The sequence below is a fragment of the Rhipicephalus microplus genome, chromosome 8 (assembly GCF_043290135.1).
Source record: "Rhipicephalus microplus isolate Deutch F79 chromosome 8, USDA_Rmic, whole genome shotgun sequence".
Lineage (NCBI taxonomy): Eukaryota > Metazoa > Arthropoda > Arachnida > Ixodida > Ixodidae > Rhipicephalus > Rhipicephalus microplus.
Window position 1 is genome coordinate 115,880,495 of NC_134707.1, and position 16,890 is coordinate 115,897,384.

A 16,890-nucleotide genomic window follows, 5' to 3' on the forward strand; every position below is an offset into this window, starting at 1 on the left:
TTCGTAGGAGATACCCTAAAGAAATCGAAAACTTCAAACACAGGTGGCCTTACCCCAACACGAGTCTCCGCTCATAGTTCTCGTATTACATAAGGGAGGGGGTAACATAAAATTTATTCGTAGGAGATACCCTAATGAAATCAAAAACTTCAAACACAGTTGGCCTTACCCCAACACGAGTTTCCACCCCAACACGAGTTTTATTTATTTATTTATTTATTGTACCCTCAGGGCATACAGCATTATAGAGGGGAGTGGGTTTAGAAGAAAAAAATACAATTGAAACGAGAAAAACAAATCACATTCAGTACATGCGTACAACACTCGAGAACAACGTGTAAATGAAGCACCGCGACAACAGAAAGCACCGCGACAAATCAAACAAGGAATCGAAAAATCAAAATCAAACAAGGAAGCACCGCGAAAAAAAGAAAAAAAATGAAAAAAAATACAAAATGACACAGCGTATTTGCGATACACAAATGAACGGTAACCGAACAGCAGCAAACAAAACAAGGGAAAAAGAAAATGCGTTGAGCACATCAATGCATAAAATTTTCTAGTGCCGCCCGAAAGCGTTCATGATTAGTAATCGTGACTAGTGACGCAGGCAGGTTGTTCCAATCATGGCATGTTTTTTGTAAAAAAGAATGGGAGTATGTTACGGTGTTTTGGCGCGGAATATGAACCTTGTAATGATGGTCGAGGCGTTCAGATAGGAAAAAAGGAGGATTGAGCCAACGTGATTTAAGTATGGGGTTATGGTGATACGCTTTATGCAGCACACAAAGGCGAGCAAGTTTCCGGCGAGTACCAAGAGGAGCAAGGTCAAGGCTGGTCCACTCATAGTTCTCATATTACAAAAGGAAGGGGGGTAACATAGAAAGTTATTCGTAGGAGATACCCTAATGAAATCGAAAACTTCAAACACAGGTGGCCTTACCCCAACACGAGTCTCCACTCATAGTTCTCATATTACAAAATGGAGGGGGGTAACATAGAAAGTTATTCGTACGAGATACCCTAATGAAATCGAAAACTTCAAACACAGGTGGCCTTACCCCAACACGAGTCTCCGCTCATAGTTCTCGTATTATATAAGGAAGGGGGTAATATAGAAAGTTATTCGTATGAGATACCCTAATGAAATAGAAAACTTCAAACACAGTTGGCCTTACCCCAACACGAGTCTCCTCTCATAGTTCTCGTATTACATAAGGGAGGGGGTAACATAGAAAGTTATTCGTAGAAGATACCCTAATGAAATCGAAAACTTCAAACACATTGGCCTTACCCTCAACACAAGTCTCCACTCATAGTTCTCATATTACAAAAGGTAGGGGGTAACATAGAAAGTTATTCGTAGGAGATACCCTAATGAAATTAAAAACTTCAAACACACTTGGCCTTACCCCAACACGAGTCTCCGCTCATAGTTCTCGTATTACATCAGGGAGGGGGTAACATAGAAAGTTAGTCGTAGGAGATACCCCAATGAAATCGAAAACTTCAAACACAGTTGGCCTTACCCCAACACGAGTCTCCGCTCATAGTTCTCGTATTACATAAGGGAGGGGGTAACATAGAAAAATATTCGTAGGAGATACCCTAATGAAATCGAAAACTTCAAACACAGTTGGCCTTACCCTCAACACAAGTCTCCACTCATAGTTCTCATATTACAAATGGGAGGGGGTAACATGGAAAGTTATTCATAGGAGATACCCTAATGAAATCGAAAACTTCAAACACAGGTGGCCTTACCCCAACACGAGTCTCCGCTCATTGTTCTCGTATTATATAAGGAAGGGGGTAATATAGAAAGTTATTCGTATGAGATACCCTAATGAAATAGAAAACTTCAAACACAGTTGGCCTTACCCCAACACGAGTCTCCTCTCATAGTTCTCGTATTACATAAGGGAGGGGGTAACATAGAAAGTTATTCGTAGGAGATACCCTAATGAAATCGAAAACTTCAAACACAGTTGGCCTTACCCTCAACACAAGTCTCCACTCATAGTTCTCATATTACAAAAGGTTGGGGGTAACATAGAAAGTTATTCGTAGGAGATACCCTAATGAAATTGAAAACTTCAAACACACTTGGCCTTACCCCAACACGAGTCTCCGCTCATAGTTCTCGTATTACATAAGGGAGGGGGTAACATAGAAAGTTAGTCGTAGGAGATACCCCAATGAAATCGAAAACTTCAAACACAGTTGGCCTTACCCCAACACGAGTTTCCACCCCAACACGAGCTTCCACTCACAGTTCTCATATTACAAAAGAAAGGGGGGTAACATAGAAAGTTATTGTTAGGAGATACCTTAATGAAATCGAAAACTTCAAACACAGGGTGCCTTACCCCAACACGAGTCTTTACTCATAGTTCTCATATTACAAAAGGGAGGGGGGTAACATAGAACGTTATTCGTAAAAGATACTCTAATAAAATCGAAAACTTCAAACACAGTTGGCCTTACCCCAACACGAGTTTCCACCCCAACACGAGTTTCCACTCATAGTTCTCATATTACAAAAGGAAGGGGGTTAACATAGAAAGTTATTCGTAGGAGATACCCTAATGAAATCAAAAACTTCAAACACAGGTGGCCTTACCCCAACACGAGTCTCCGCTCATAGTTCTCGTATTACATAAGGGAGGGAGTAACGTAGAAAGTTATTCGTAGGAGATACCCTAATGAAATCGAAAACTTCAAACACAGTTGACCTTACCCCAACACGAGTCTCCGCTCATAGTTCTCGTATTACATAAGGAAGGGGGTAACATAGAAAGTTATTCATAGGAGATACCCTAATGAAATCGAAAACTTCAAACACAGGTGGCCTTACCCCATCACGAGTTTCCACCCCAACACGAGTTTCCACTCATAGATCTCATATTACAAATGGAAGGGGGGTAACATAGAAAGTTATTCGTAGGAGATACGCTAATGAAATCGAAAACTTCAAACACAGTTGGCCTTACCCCAACACGAGTTTCCACCCCAACACGAGTTTTCACTCATAGTTCTCATATCACAAAAGGAAGGCGGGTAACATAGAAAGTTATTCGTAGGAGATACCTTAATGAAATCGAAAACTTCAAACACAGGTGGCCTTACCCCAACACGAGTCTCCACTCATAGTTCTCATATTACAAAAGGGAGGGGGGTAACATAGAAAGTTATTCGTAGGAGATACCCTAATGAAATCGAAAACTTCAAACACAGTTGTGCTTACCCCAACACGAGTTTCCAACCCAACACGAGTTTTCACTCATAGTTCTCATATTACAAAAGGAAGGGGGGTAACATAGAAAGTTATTCGTAGGAGATACCCTAATGAAATCGAAAACTTCAAACACAGGTGGCCTTACCCCAACACGAGTCTTCACTCATAGTTTTCTTATTACAAAAGGGAGGAGGTAACATAGAAAGTTATTCGTAGGAGATACCCTAATGAAATCGAAAACTTCAAACACAGGTGGCCTTACCCCAACACGAGTCTCCGCTCATAGTTCTCGTATTACATAAGGGAGGGGGTAACATAAAATTTATTCGTAGGAGATACCCTAATTAAATCAAAAACTTCAAACACAGTTGGCCTTACCCCAACACGAGTCTCCACTCATTGTTCTCATATTACAAAAGAGAGGGGGGTAACATAGAGAGTTATTCGTAGGAGATACCCTAATGAAATCGAAAACTTCAAACACAGTTGGCTTTACCCCAACGCAAGTTTCCACCCCAACACGAGTTTCTACTCATAGTTCTCATATTACAAATGGAAGGGGGGTAACATAGAAAGTTATTCGTAGGAGATACCCTAATGAAATCGAAAACTTCAAACACAGTTGGCCTTACCCCAACACGAGTTTCCACCCCAACACGAGTTTTATTTATTTATTTATTTATTGTACCCTCAGGGCATACAGCATTATAGAGGGGAGTGAGTTTAGAAGAAAAAAATACAATTGAAACGAGAAAAACAAATCACATTCAGTACATGCGTACAACACTCGAGAACAACGTGTAAATGAAGCACCGCGACAACAGGAAGCACCGCGACAAATCAAACAAGGAATCGAAAAATCAAAATCAAACAAGGAAGCACCGCGAAAAAAAAGAAAAAAAATGAAAAAAAAATTACAACATGGCACAGCGTATTTGCGATACACAAATGAACGGTAACCGAACAGCAGCAAACAAAACCAGGGAAAAAGAAAATGCGTTGAGCACATCAATGCATAAAATTTTCTAGTGCCGCCCGAAAGCGTTCATGATTAGTAATTGTGACTAGTGACGCAGGCAGGTTGTTCCAATCATGGCATGTTTTTTGTAAAAAAGAATGGGAGTATGTTACGGTGTTTTGGCGCGGAATATGAACCTTGTAATGATGGTCGAGGCGTTCAGATAGGAAAAAAGGAGGATTGAGCCAACGTGATTTAAGTATGGGGTTATGGTGATACGCCTTATTGCGCACACAAAGGCGAGCAAGTTTCCGGCGAGTAGCAAGAGGAGCAAGGTCAAGGCTGGTCCACTCATAGTTCTCATATTACAAAAGGAAGGGGGGTAACATAGAAAGTTATTCGTAGGAGATACCCTAATGAAATCGAAAACTTCAAACACAGGTGGCCTTACCCCAACACGAGTCTCCACTCATAGTTCTCATATTACAAAATGGAGGGGGGTAACATAGAAAGTTATTCGTACGAGATACCCTAATGAAATCGAAAACTTCAAACACAGGTGGCCTTACCCCAACACGAGTCTCCGCTCATAGTTCTCGTATTATATAAGGAAGGGGGTAATATAGAAAGTTATTCGTATGAGATACCCTAATGAAATAGAAAACTTCAAACACAGTTGGCCTTACCCCAACACGAGTCTCCTCTCATAGTTCTCGTATTACATAAGGGAGGGGGTAACATAGAAAGTTATTCGTAGGAGATACCCTAATGAAATCGAAAACTTCAAACACAGTTGGCCTTACCCTCAACACAAGTCTCCACTCATAGTTCTCATATTACAAAAGGTAGGGGGTAACATAGAAAGTTATTCGTAGGAGATACCCTAATGAAATCGAAAACTTCAAACACAGTTGGCCTTACCCCAACACGAGTCTCCGCTCATAGTTCTCGTATTACATAAGGGAGGGGGTAACATAGAAAAATATTCGTAGGAGATACCCTAATGAAATCGAAAACTTCAAACACAGTTGGCCTTACCCTCAACACAAGTCTCCACTCATAGTTCTCATATTACAAATGGGAGGGGGTAACATAGAAAGTTATTCATAGGAGATACCCTAATGAAATTGAAAACTTCAAACACACTTGGCCTTACCCCAACACGAGTCTCCGCTCATAGTTCTCGTATTACAATAGGGAGGGAGTAACGTAGAAAGATATTCGTAGGAGATACCCTAATGAAATCGAAAACATCAAACACAGTTGGCCTTACCCCAACACGAGTTTCCACCCCAACACGAGCTTCCACTCATAGTTCTCATATTACAAAAGGCAGGGAGGTAACATAGAAAGTTATTGGTAGGAGATACCCTAATGGAATCGAAAACTTCAAACACAGGTTGCCTTACCCCAACACGAGTCTTTACTCATAGTTCTCATATTACAAAAGGGAGGGGGGTAACATAGAAAGTTATTCGTAGAAGATACCCTAATGAAATCGAAAACTTCAAACACCGGTGGCCTTACCCCAACACGAGTCTCCACTCATAGTTCTCATATTACAAATGGGAGGGAGGTAACATAGAAAGTTATTCGTAGGAGATACCCTAATGAAATCAAAAACTTCAAACACAGGTGGCCTTACCCCAACACGAGTCTCCGCTCATAGTTCTCGTATTATATAAGGAAGGGGGTAATATAGAAAGTTATTCGTATGAGATACCCTAATGAAATCGAAAACTTCAAACACAGTTGGCCTTACCCCAACACGAGTCTCCGCTCATACATCTCGTATTACATAAGGGAGGGGGTAACATAGAAAGTTATTCGTAGGAGATACCCTAATGAAATCGAAAACTTCCAACACAGGTGGCCTTACCCTCAACACAAGTCTCCACTCATAGTTCTCATATCACAAAAGGAAGGGGGGTAACATAGAAAGTTATTCGTGGGAGATACCTTAATGAAATCGAAAAGTTCAAACACAGGTGGCCTTACCCCAACACGAGTCTCCACTCATAGTTCTCATATTACAAAAGGGAGGGGGGTAACATAGAAAGTTATTCGTAGGAGATACCCTAATGAAATCGAAAACTTCAAACACAGTTGTGCTTACCCCAACACGAGTTTCCACCCCAACACGAGTTTTCACTCATAGTTCTCATATTACAAAAGGAAGGGGGGTAACATAGAAAGTTATTCGTAGGAGATACCCTAATGAAATCGAAAACTTCAAACACAGGTGGCCTTACCTCAACACGAGTCTTCACTCATAGTTTTCTTATTACAAAAGGGAGGAGGTAACATAGAAAGTTATTCGTAGGAGATACCCTAATGAAATCAAAAACTTCAAACACAGGTGGCCTTACCCCAACACGAGTCTCCGCTCATAGTTCTCGTATTACATAAGGGAGGGGGTAACATAGAAAGTTATTCGTAGGAGATACCCTAAAGAAATCGAAAACTTCAAACACAGGTGGCCTTACCCCAACACGAGTCTCCGCTCATAGTTCTCGTATTACATAAGGGAGGGGGTAACATAAAATTTATTCGTAGGAGATACCCTAATGAAATCAAAAACTTCAAACACAGTTGGCCTTACCCCAACACGAGTTTCCACCCCAACACGAGTTTTATTTATTTATTTATTGTACCCTCAGGGCATACAGCATTATAGAGGGGAGTGGGTTTAGAAGAAAAAAATACAATTGAAACGAGAAAAACAAATCACATTCAGTACATGCGTACAACACTCGAGAACAACGTGTAAATGAAGCACCGCGACAACAGAAAGCACCGCGACAAATCAAACAAGGAATCGAAAAATCAAAATCAACAAGGAAGCACCGCGAAAAAAAAGAAAAAAAATGAAAAAAAATACAAAATGACACAGCGTATTTGCGATACACAAATGAACGGTAACCGAACAGCAGCAAACAAAACAAGGGAAAAAGAAAATGCGTTGAGCACATCAATGCATAAAATTTTCTAGTGCCGCCCGAAAGCGTTCATGATTAGTAATCGTGACTAGTGACGCAGGCAGGTTGTTCCAATCATGGCATGTTTTTTGTAAAAAAGAATGGGAGTATGTTACGGTGTTTTGGCGCGGAATATGAACCTTGTAATGATGGTCGAGGCGTTCAGATAGGAAAAAAGGAGGATTGAGCCAACGTGATTTAAGTATGGGGTTATGGTGATACGCTTTATGCAGCACACAAAGGCGAGCAAGTTTCCGGCGAGTAGCAAGAGGAGCAAGGTCAAGGCTGGTCCACTCATAGTTCTCATATTACAAAAGGAAGGGGGGTAACATAGAAAGTTATTCGTAGGAGATACCCTAATGAAATCGAAAACTTCAAACACAGGTGGCCTTACCCCAACACGAGTCTCCACTCATAGTTCTCATATTACAAAATGGAGGGGGGTAACATAGAAAGTTATTCGTACGAGATACCCTAATGAAATCGAAAACTTCAAACACAGGTGGCCTTACCCCAACACGAGTCTCCGCTCATAGTTCTCGTATTATATAAGGAAGGGGGTAATATAGAAAGTTATTCGTATGAGATACCCTAATGAAATAGAAAACTTCAAACACAGTTGGCCTTACCCCAACACGAGTCTCCTCTCATAGTTCTCGTATTACATAAGGGAGGGGGTAACATAGAAAGTTATTCGTAGGAGATACCCTAATGAAATCGAAAACTTCAAACACATTGGCCTTACCCTCAACACAAGTCTCCACTCATAGTTCTCATATTACAAAAGGTAGGGGGTAACATAGAAAGTTATTCGTAGGAGATACCCTAATGAAATTAAAAACTTCAAACACACTTGGCCTTACCCCAACACGAGTCTCCGCTCATAGTTCTCGTATTACATCAGGGAGGGGGTAACATAGAAAGTTAGTCGTAGGAGATACCCCAATGAAATCGAAAACTTCAAACACAGTTGGCCTTACCCCAACACGAGTCTCCGCTCATAGTTCTCGTATTACATAAGGGAGGGGGTAACATAGAAAAATATTCGTAGGAGATACCCTAATGAAATCGAAAACTTCAAACACAGTTGGCCTTACCCTCAACACAAGTCTCCACTCATAGTTCTCATATTACAAATGGGAGGGGGTAACATGGAAAGTTATTCATAGGAGATACCCTAATGAAATCGAAAACTTCAAACACAGGTGGCCTTACCCCAACACGAGTCTCCGCTCATTGTTCTCGTATTATATAAGGAAGGGGGTAATATAGAAAGTTATTCGTATGAGATACCCTAATGAAATAGAAAACTTCAAACACAGTTGGCCTTACCCCAACACGAGTCTCCTCTCATAGTTCTCGTATTACATAAGGGAGGGGGTAACATAGAAAGTTATTCGTAGGAGATACCCTAATGAAATCGAAAACTTCAAACACAGTTGGCCTTACCCTCAACACAAGTCTCCACTCATAGTTCTCATATTACAAAAGGTAGGGGGTAACATAGAAAGTTATTCGTAGGAGATACCCTAATGAAATTGAAAACTTCAAACACACTTGGCCTTACCCCAACACGAGTCTCCGCTCATAGTTCTCGTATTACATAAGGGAGGGGGTAACATAGAAAGTTAGTCGTAGGAGATACCCCAATGAAATCGAAAACTTCAAACACAGTTGGCCTTACCCCAACACGAGTCTCCGCTCATAGTTCTCGTATTACATAAGGGAGGGGGTAACATAGAAAAATATTCGTAGGAGATACCCTAATGAAATCGAAAACTTCAAACACAGTAGGCCTTACCCTCAACACAAGTCTCCACTCATAGTTCTCATATTACAAATGGGAGGGGGTAACATAGAAAGTTATTCATAGGAGATACCCTAATGAAATTGAAAACTTCAAACACACTTGGCCTTACCCCAACACGAGTCTCCGCTCATAGTTCTCGTATTACATAAGGGAGGGAGTAACGTAGAAAGATATTCGTAGGAGATACCCTAATGAAATCGAAAACATCAAACACAGTTGGCCTTACCCCAACACGAGTTTCCACCCCAACACGAGCTTCCACTCATAGTTCTCATATTACAAAAGGCAGGGGGGTAACATAGAAAGTTATTTGTAGGAGATACCCTAATGGAATCGAAAACTTCAATTACAGGTTGCCTTACCCCAACACGAGTCTTTACTCATAGTTCTCATATTACAAAAGGGAGGGGGGTAACATAGAAAGTTATTCGTAGAAGATACCCTAATGAAATCGAAAACTTCAAACACCGGTGGCCTTACCCCAACACGAGTCTCCACTCATAGTTCTCATATTACAAATGGGAGGGAGGTAACATAGAAAGTTATTCGTAGGAGATACCCTAATGAAATCAAAAACTTCAAACACAGGTGGCCTTACCCCAACACGAGTCTCCGCTCATAGTTCTCGTATTATATAAGGAAGGGGGTAATATAGAAAGTTATTCGTATGAGATACCCTAATAAAATCGAAAACTTCAAACACAGTTGGCCTTACCCCAACACGAGTCTCCTCTCATAGTTCTCGTATTACATAAGGGAGGGGGTAACATAGAAAGTTATTCGTAGGAGATACCCTAATGAAATCGAAAACTTCAAACACAGTTGGCCTTACCCTCAACACAAGTCTCCACTCATAGTTCTCATATTACAAAAGGTAGGGGGTAACATAGAAAGTTATTCGTAGGAGATAAACTAATGAAATTGAAAACTTCAAACACACTTGGCCTTACCCCAACACGAGTCTCCGCTCATAGTTCTCGTATTACATAAGGGAAGGGGTAACATAGAAAGTTAGTCGTAGGAGATACCCCAATGAAATCGAAAACTTCAAACACAGTTGGCCTTACCCCAACACGAGTCTCCGCTCATAGTTCTCGTATTACATAAGGGAGGGGGTAACATAGAAAAATATTCGTAGGAGATACCCTAATGAAATCGAAAACTTGAAACACAGTTGGCCTTACCCTCAACACAAGTCTCCACTCATCGTTCTCATATTACAAATGGGAGGGGGTAACATAGAAAGTTATTCATAGGAGATACCCAAATGAAATTGAAAACTTCAAACACACTTGGCCTTACCCCAACACGAGTCTCCGCTCATAGTTCTCGTATTACATAAGGGAGGGAGTAACGTAGAAAGTTATTCGTAGGAGATACCCTAATGAAATCGAAAACATCAAACACAGTTGGCCTTACCCCAACACGAGTTTCCACCCCAACACGAGCTTCCACTCATAGTTCTCATATTACAAAAGGCAGGGGGGTAACATAGAAAGTTATTGGTAGGAGATACCCTAATGGAATTGAAAACTTCAAACACAGGTTGCCTTACCCCAACACGAGTCTTTACTCATAGTTCTCATATTACAAAAGGGAGGGGGGTAACATAGAAAGTTATTCGTAGAAGATACCCTAATGAAATCGAAAACTTCAAACACAGGTGGCCTTACCCCAACACGAGTCTCCGCTCATAGTTCTCGTATTATATAAGGAAGGGGGTAATATAGAAAGTTATTCGTATGAGATATCCTAATGAAATCGAAAACTTCAAACACAGTTGGCCTTACCCCAACACGAGTCTCCTCTCATAGTTCTCGTATTACATAAGAGAGGGGGTAACATAGAAAGTTATTCGTAGGAGATACCCTAATGAAATCGAAAACTTCAAACACAGTTGGCCTTACCCTCAACACAAGTCTCCACTCATAGTTCTCATAATACAAAAGGTAGGGGGTAACATAGAAAGTTAGTCGTAGGAGATACCCCAATGAAATCGAAAACTTCAAACACAGTTGGCCTTACCCCAACACGAGTCTCCGCTCGTAGTTCTCGTATTACATAAGGGAGGGGGTAACATAGAAAAATATTCGTAGGAGATACCCTAATGAAATCGAAAACTTGAAACACAGTTGGCCTTACCCTCAACACAAGTCTCCACTCATAGTTCTCATATTACAAAAGGGAGGGGGTAACATAGAAAGTTATTCAAAGGAGATACCCTAATGAAATTGAAAACTTCAAACACACTTGGCCTTACCCCAACACGAGTCTCCGCTCATAGTTCTCGTATTACATAAGGGAGGGAGTAACGTAGAAAGTTATTCGTAGGAGATACCCTAATGAAATCGAAAACATCAAACACAGTTGGCCTTACCCCAACACGAGTTTCCACCCCAACACGAGCTTCGTCTCATAGTTCTCATATTACAAAAGGAAGGGGGGTAACATAGAAAGTTATTGGTAGGAGATACCCTAATGGAATCGAAAACTTCAAACACAGGTTGCCTTACCCCAACACGAGTCTTTACTCATAGTTCTCATATTACTAAAGGGAGGGGGTAACATAGAAAGTTATTCGTAGAAGATACTCTAATAAAATCGAAAACTTCAAACACAGTTGGCCTTACCCCAACACGAGTTTCCACCCCAACACGAGTTTCCACTCATAGTTCTCATATTACAAAAGGAAGGGGGTTAACATAGAAAGTTATTCGTAGGAGATACCCTAATGAAATCAAAAACTTCAAACACAGGTGGCCTTACCCCAACACGAGTCTCCGCTCATAGTTCTCGTATTACATAAGGGAGGGAGTAACGTAGAAAGTTATTCGTAGGAGATACCCTAATGAAATCGAAAACTTCAAACACTGTTGGCCTTACCTCAACACGAGTCTCCGCTCATAGTTCTCGTATTACATAAGGGAGGGGGTAACATAGAAAGTTATTCGTAGGAGATACCCTAATGAAATCGAAAACTTCACACACACGTGGCCTTACCCCATCACGAGTTTCCACCCCAACACGAGTTTCCACTCATAGTTCTCATATTACAAATGGAAGGGGGGTAACATAGAAAGTTATTCGTAGGAGATACGCTAATGAAATCGAAAACTTCAAACACAGTTGGCCTTACCCCAACACGAGTTTCCACCCCAACACGAGTTTCCACTCATAGTTCTCATATTACAAAAGAAAGGGGGGTAACATAGAAAGTTATTCGTAGGAGATACCCTAATGAAATCGAAAACTTCAAACACAGGTGGCCTTACCCCAACACGAGTCTCCACTCATAGTTCTCATATTACAAAAGGGAGGGGGGTAACATAGAAAGTTATTCGTAGGAGATACCCTAATGAAATCGAAAACTTCAAACACAGTTGTGCTTTTCCCAACACGAGTTTTCACCCCAACACGAGTTTTCACTCATAGTTCTCATATTACAAAAGGAAGGGGGGTAACATAGAACGTTATTCGTAGGAGATACCCTAATGAAATCGAAAACTTCAAACACAGGTGGCCTTACCCCAACACGAGTCTCCGCTCATAGTTCTCGTATTACATAAGGGAGGGAGTAACGTAGAAAGTTATTCGTAGGAGATACCCTAATGAAATCGAAAACTTCAAACACTGTTGGCCTTACCTCAACACGAGTCTCCGCTCATAGTTCTTGTATTACATAAGGGAGGGGGTAACATAGAAAGTTATTCGTAGGAGATACCCTAATGAAATCGAAAACTTCACACACACGTGGCCTCACCCCATCACGAGTTTCCACCCCAACACGAGTTTCCACTCATAGTTCTCATATTACAAATGGAAGGGGGGTAACATAGAAAGTTATTCGTAGGAGATACGCTAATGAAATCGAAAACTTCAAACACAGTTGGCCTTACCCCAACACGAGTTTCCACCCCAACATGAGTTTCCACTCATAGTTCTCATATTACAAAAGAAAGGGGGGTAACATAGAAAGTTATTCGTAGGAGATACCCTAATGAAATCGAAAACTTCAAACACAGGTGGCCTTACCCCAACACGAGTCTCCACTCATAGTTCTCATATTACAAAAGGGAGGGGGGTAACATAGAAAGTTATTCGTAGGAGATACCCTAATGAAATCGAAAACTTCAAACACAGTTGTGCTTTTCCCAACACGAGTTTTCACCCCAACACGAGTTTTCACTCATAGTTCTCATATTACAAAAGGAAGGGGGGTAACATAGAACGTTATTCGTAGGAGATACCCTAATGAAATCGAAAACTTCAAACACAGGTGGCCTTACCCCAACACGAGTCTCCACTCATAGTTCTCATATTACAAAAGGGAGGGGGGTAACATAGAAAGTTATTCGTAGGAGATACCCTAATGAAATCGAAAACTTCAAACACAGTTGTGCTTTTCCCAACACGAGTTTTCACCCCAACACGAGTTTTCACTCATAGTTCTCATATTACAAAAGGAAGGGGGGTAACATAGAACGTTATTCGTAGGAGATACCCTAATGAAATCGAAAACTTCAAACACAGTTGTGCTTTTCCCAACACGAGTTTTCACCCCAACACGAGTTTTCACTCATAGTTCTCATATTACAAAAGGAAGGGGGGTAACATAGAACGTTATTCGTAGGAGATACCCTAATGAAATCGAAAACTTCAAACACAGGTGGCCTTACCTCAACACGAGTCTCCACTCATAGTTCTCTTATTACAAAAGGGAGGGGTAACATAGAAAGTTATTCGTAGGAGATACCCTAATGAAATCAAAAACTTCAAACACAGGTGGCCTTACCCCAACACGAGTCTCCGCTCATAGTTCTCGTATTACATAAGGGAGGGGGTAACATAGAAAGTTATTCGTAGGAGATACCCTAATGAAATCGAAAACTTCAAACACAGTTGGCCTTACCCTCAACACAAGTCTCCACTAATAGTTCTCATATTACAAAAGGTAGGGGGTAACATAGAAAGTTATTCGTAGGAGATACCCTAATGAAATTGAAAACTTGAAACACAGTTGGCCTTACCCTCAACACAAGTCTCCACTCATAGTTCTCATATTACAAAAGGGAGGGGGTAACATAGAAAGTTATTCATAGGAGATACCCTAATGAAATTGAAAACTTCAAACACACTTGGCCTTACCCCAACACGAGTCTCCGCTCATAGTTCTCGTATTACATAAGGGAGGGAGTAACGTAGAAAGTTATTCGTAGGAGATACCCTAATGAAATCGAAAACATCAAACACAGTTGGCCTTACCCCAACACGAGTTTCCACCCCAACACGAGCTTCCTCTCATAGTTCTCATATTACGAAAGGAAGGGGGGTAACATAGAAAGTTATTGGTAGGAGATACCCTAATGGAATCGAAAACTTCTAACACAGGTTGCCTTACCCCAACACGAGTCTTTACTCATAGTTCTCATATTACTAAAGGGAGGGGGGTAACATAGAAAGTTATTCGTAGAAGATACTCTAATAAAATCGAAAACTTCAAACACAGTTGGCCTTACCCCAACACGAGTTTCCACCCCAAAACGAGTTTCCACTCATAGTTCTCATATTACAAAAGGAAGGGGGTTAACATAGAAAGTTATTCGTAGGAGATACCCTAATGAAATTAAAAACTTCAAACACAGGTGGCCTTACCCCAACACGAGTCTCCGCTCATAGTTCTCGTATTACATAAGGGAGGGAGTAACGTAGAAAGTTATTCGTAGGAGATACCCTAATGAAATCGAAAACTTCAAACACTGTTGGCCTTACCTCAACACGAGTCTCCGCTCATAGTTCTCGTATTACATAAGGGAGGGGGTAACATAGAAAGTTATTCGTAGGAGATACGCTAATGAAATCGAAAACTTCACACACACGTGGCCTTACCCCATCACGAGTTTCCACCCCAACACGAGTTTCCACTCATAGTTCTCATATTACAAATGGAAGGGGGGTAACATAGAAAGTTATTCGTAGGAGATACGCTAATGAAATCGAAAACTTCAAACACAGTTGGCCTTACCCCAACACGAGTTTCCACCCCAACATAAGTTTCCACTCATAGTTCTCATATTACAAAAGAAAGGGGGGTAACATAGAAAGTTATTCGTAGGAGATACCCTAATGAAATCGAAAACTTCAAACACAGGTGGCCTTACCCCAACACGAGTCTCCACTCATAGTTCTCATATTACAAAAGGGAGGGGGGTAACATAGAAAGTTATTCGTAGGAGATACCCTAATGAAATCGAAAACTTCAAACACAGTTGTGCTTTTCCCAACACAAGTTTTAACCCCAACACGAGTTTTCACTCATAGTTCTCATATTACAAAAGGAAGGGGGGTAACATAGAACGTTATTCGTAGGAGATACCCTAATGAAATCAAAAACTTCAAACACAGGTGGCCTTACCCCAACACGAGTCTCCGCTCATAGTTCTTGTATTACATAAGGGAGGGGGTAACATAGAAAGTTATTCGTAGGAGATACCCTAATGAAATCGAAAACTTCAAACACAGGTGGCCTTACCCCAACACGAGTCTCCGCTCATAGTTCTCGTATTACATAAGGGAGGGGGTAACATAAAATTTATTCGTAGGAGATACCCTAATGAAATCGAAAACTTCAAACACAGTTGGCCTTACCCCAACACGAGTCTCCACTCATTGTTCTCATATTACAAAAGGGAGGGGGGTAACATAGAAAGTTATTCGTAGGAGATACCCTAATGAAATCGAAAACTTCAAACACAGTTGGCCTTACCCCAACACGAGTTTTCACCCCAACACGAGTTTCTACTCATAGTTCTCATATTACAAATGGAAGGGGGGTAACATAGAAAGTTATTCGTAGGAGATACCCTAATGAAATCAAAAACTTCAAACACAGTTGGCCTTACCCCAACACGAGTTTCCACCCCAACACGAGTTTTATTTATTTATTTATTTATTGTACCCTCATGGCATACAGCATTATAGAGGGGAGTGGGTTTGGAAGAAAAAAATACAATTGAAACGAGAAAAACAAATCACATTCAGTACATGCGTACAACAATCGAGAACAACGTGTAAATGAAGCACCGCGACAACAGGAAGCACCGGGACAATTCAAACAAGAAATCGAAAAATCAAAATTAAACAAGGAATCACCGCGAAAAAAAAAGAAAAAAAATGAAAAAAATTACAACATGGCACAGCGTATTTGCGATACACAAATGAACGGTAACCGAACAGCAGCAAACAAAACCAGGGAAAAAGAAAATGCGTTGAGCACATCAATGCATAAAATTTTCTAGTGCCGCCCGAAAGCGTTCATGATTAGTAATCGTGACTAGTGACGCAGGCAGGTTGTTCCAATCATGGCATGTTTTTTGTAATAAAAAATGGGAGTATGTTACGGTGTTTTGGCGCGGAATATGAACCTTGTAATGATGGTCGAGGCGTTCAGATAGGAAAAAAGGAGGATTGAGCCAACGTGATTTAAGTATGGGGTTACGGTGATACGCTTTACGCAGCACACAAAGGCGAGCAAGTTTCCGGCGAGTAGCAAGAGGAGCAAGGTCAAGGCTGGTCCACTCATAGTTCTCGTATTACAAAAGGAAGGGGAGTAACATAGAAAGTTATTCGTAGGAGATACCCTAATGAAATCCAAAACTTCAAACACAGGTGGCCTTACCCCAACACGAGTCTCCACTCATAGTTCTCATATGACAAATGGGAGGGAGGTAACATAGAAAGTTATTCGTAGGAGATACCCTAATGAAATCAAAAACTTCAAACACAGGTGGCCTTACCCAAACACGAGTCTCCACTCATAGTTCTTATATTACAAAAGGTAGGGGGTAACATAGAAAGTTATTCGTAGGAGATACCCTAATGAAATTGAAAACTTCAAACACACTTGGCC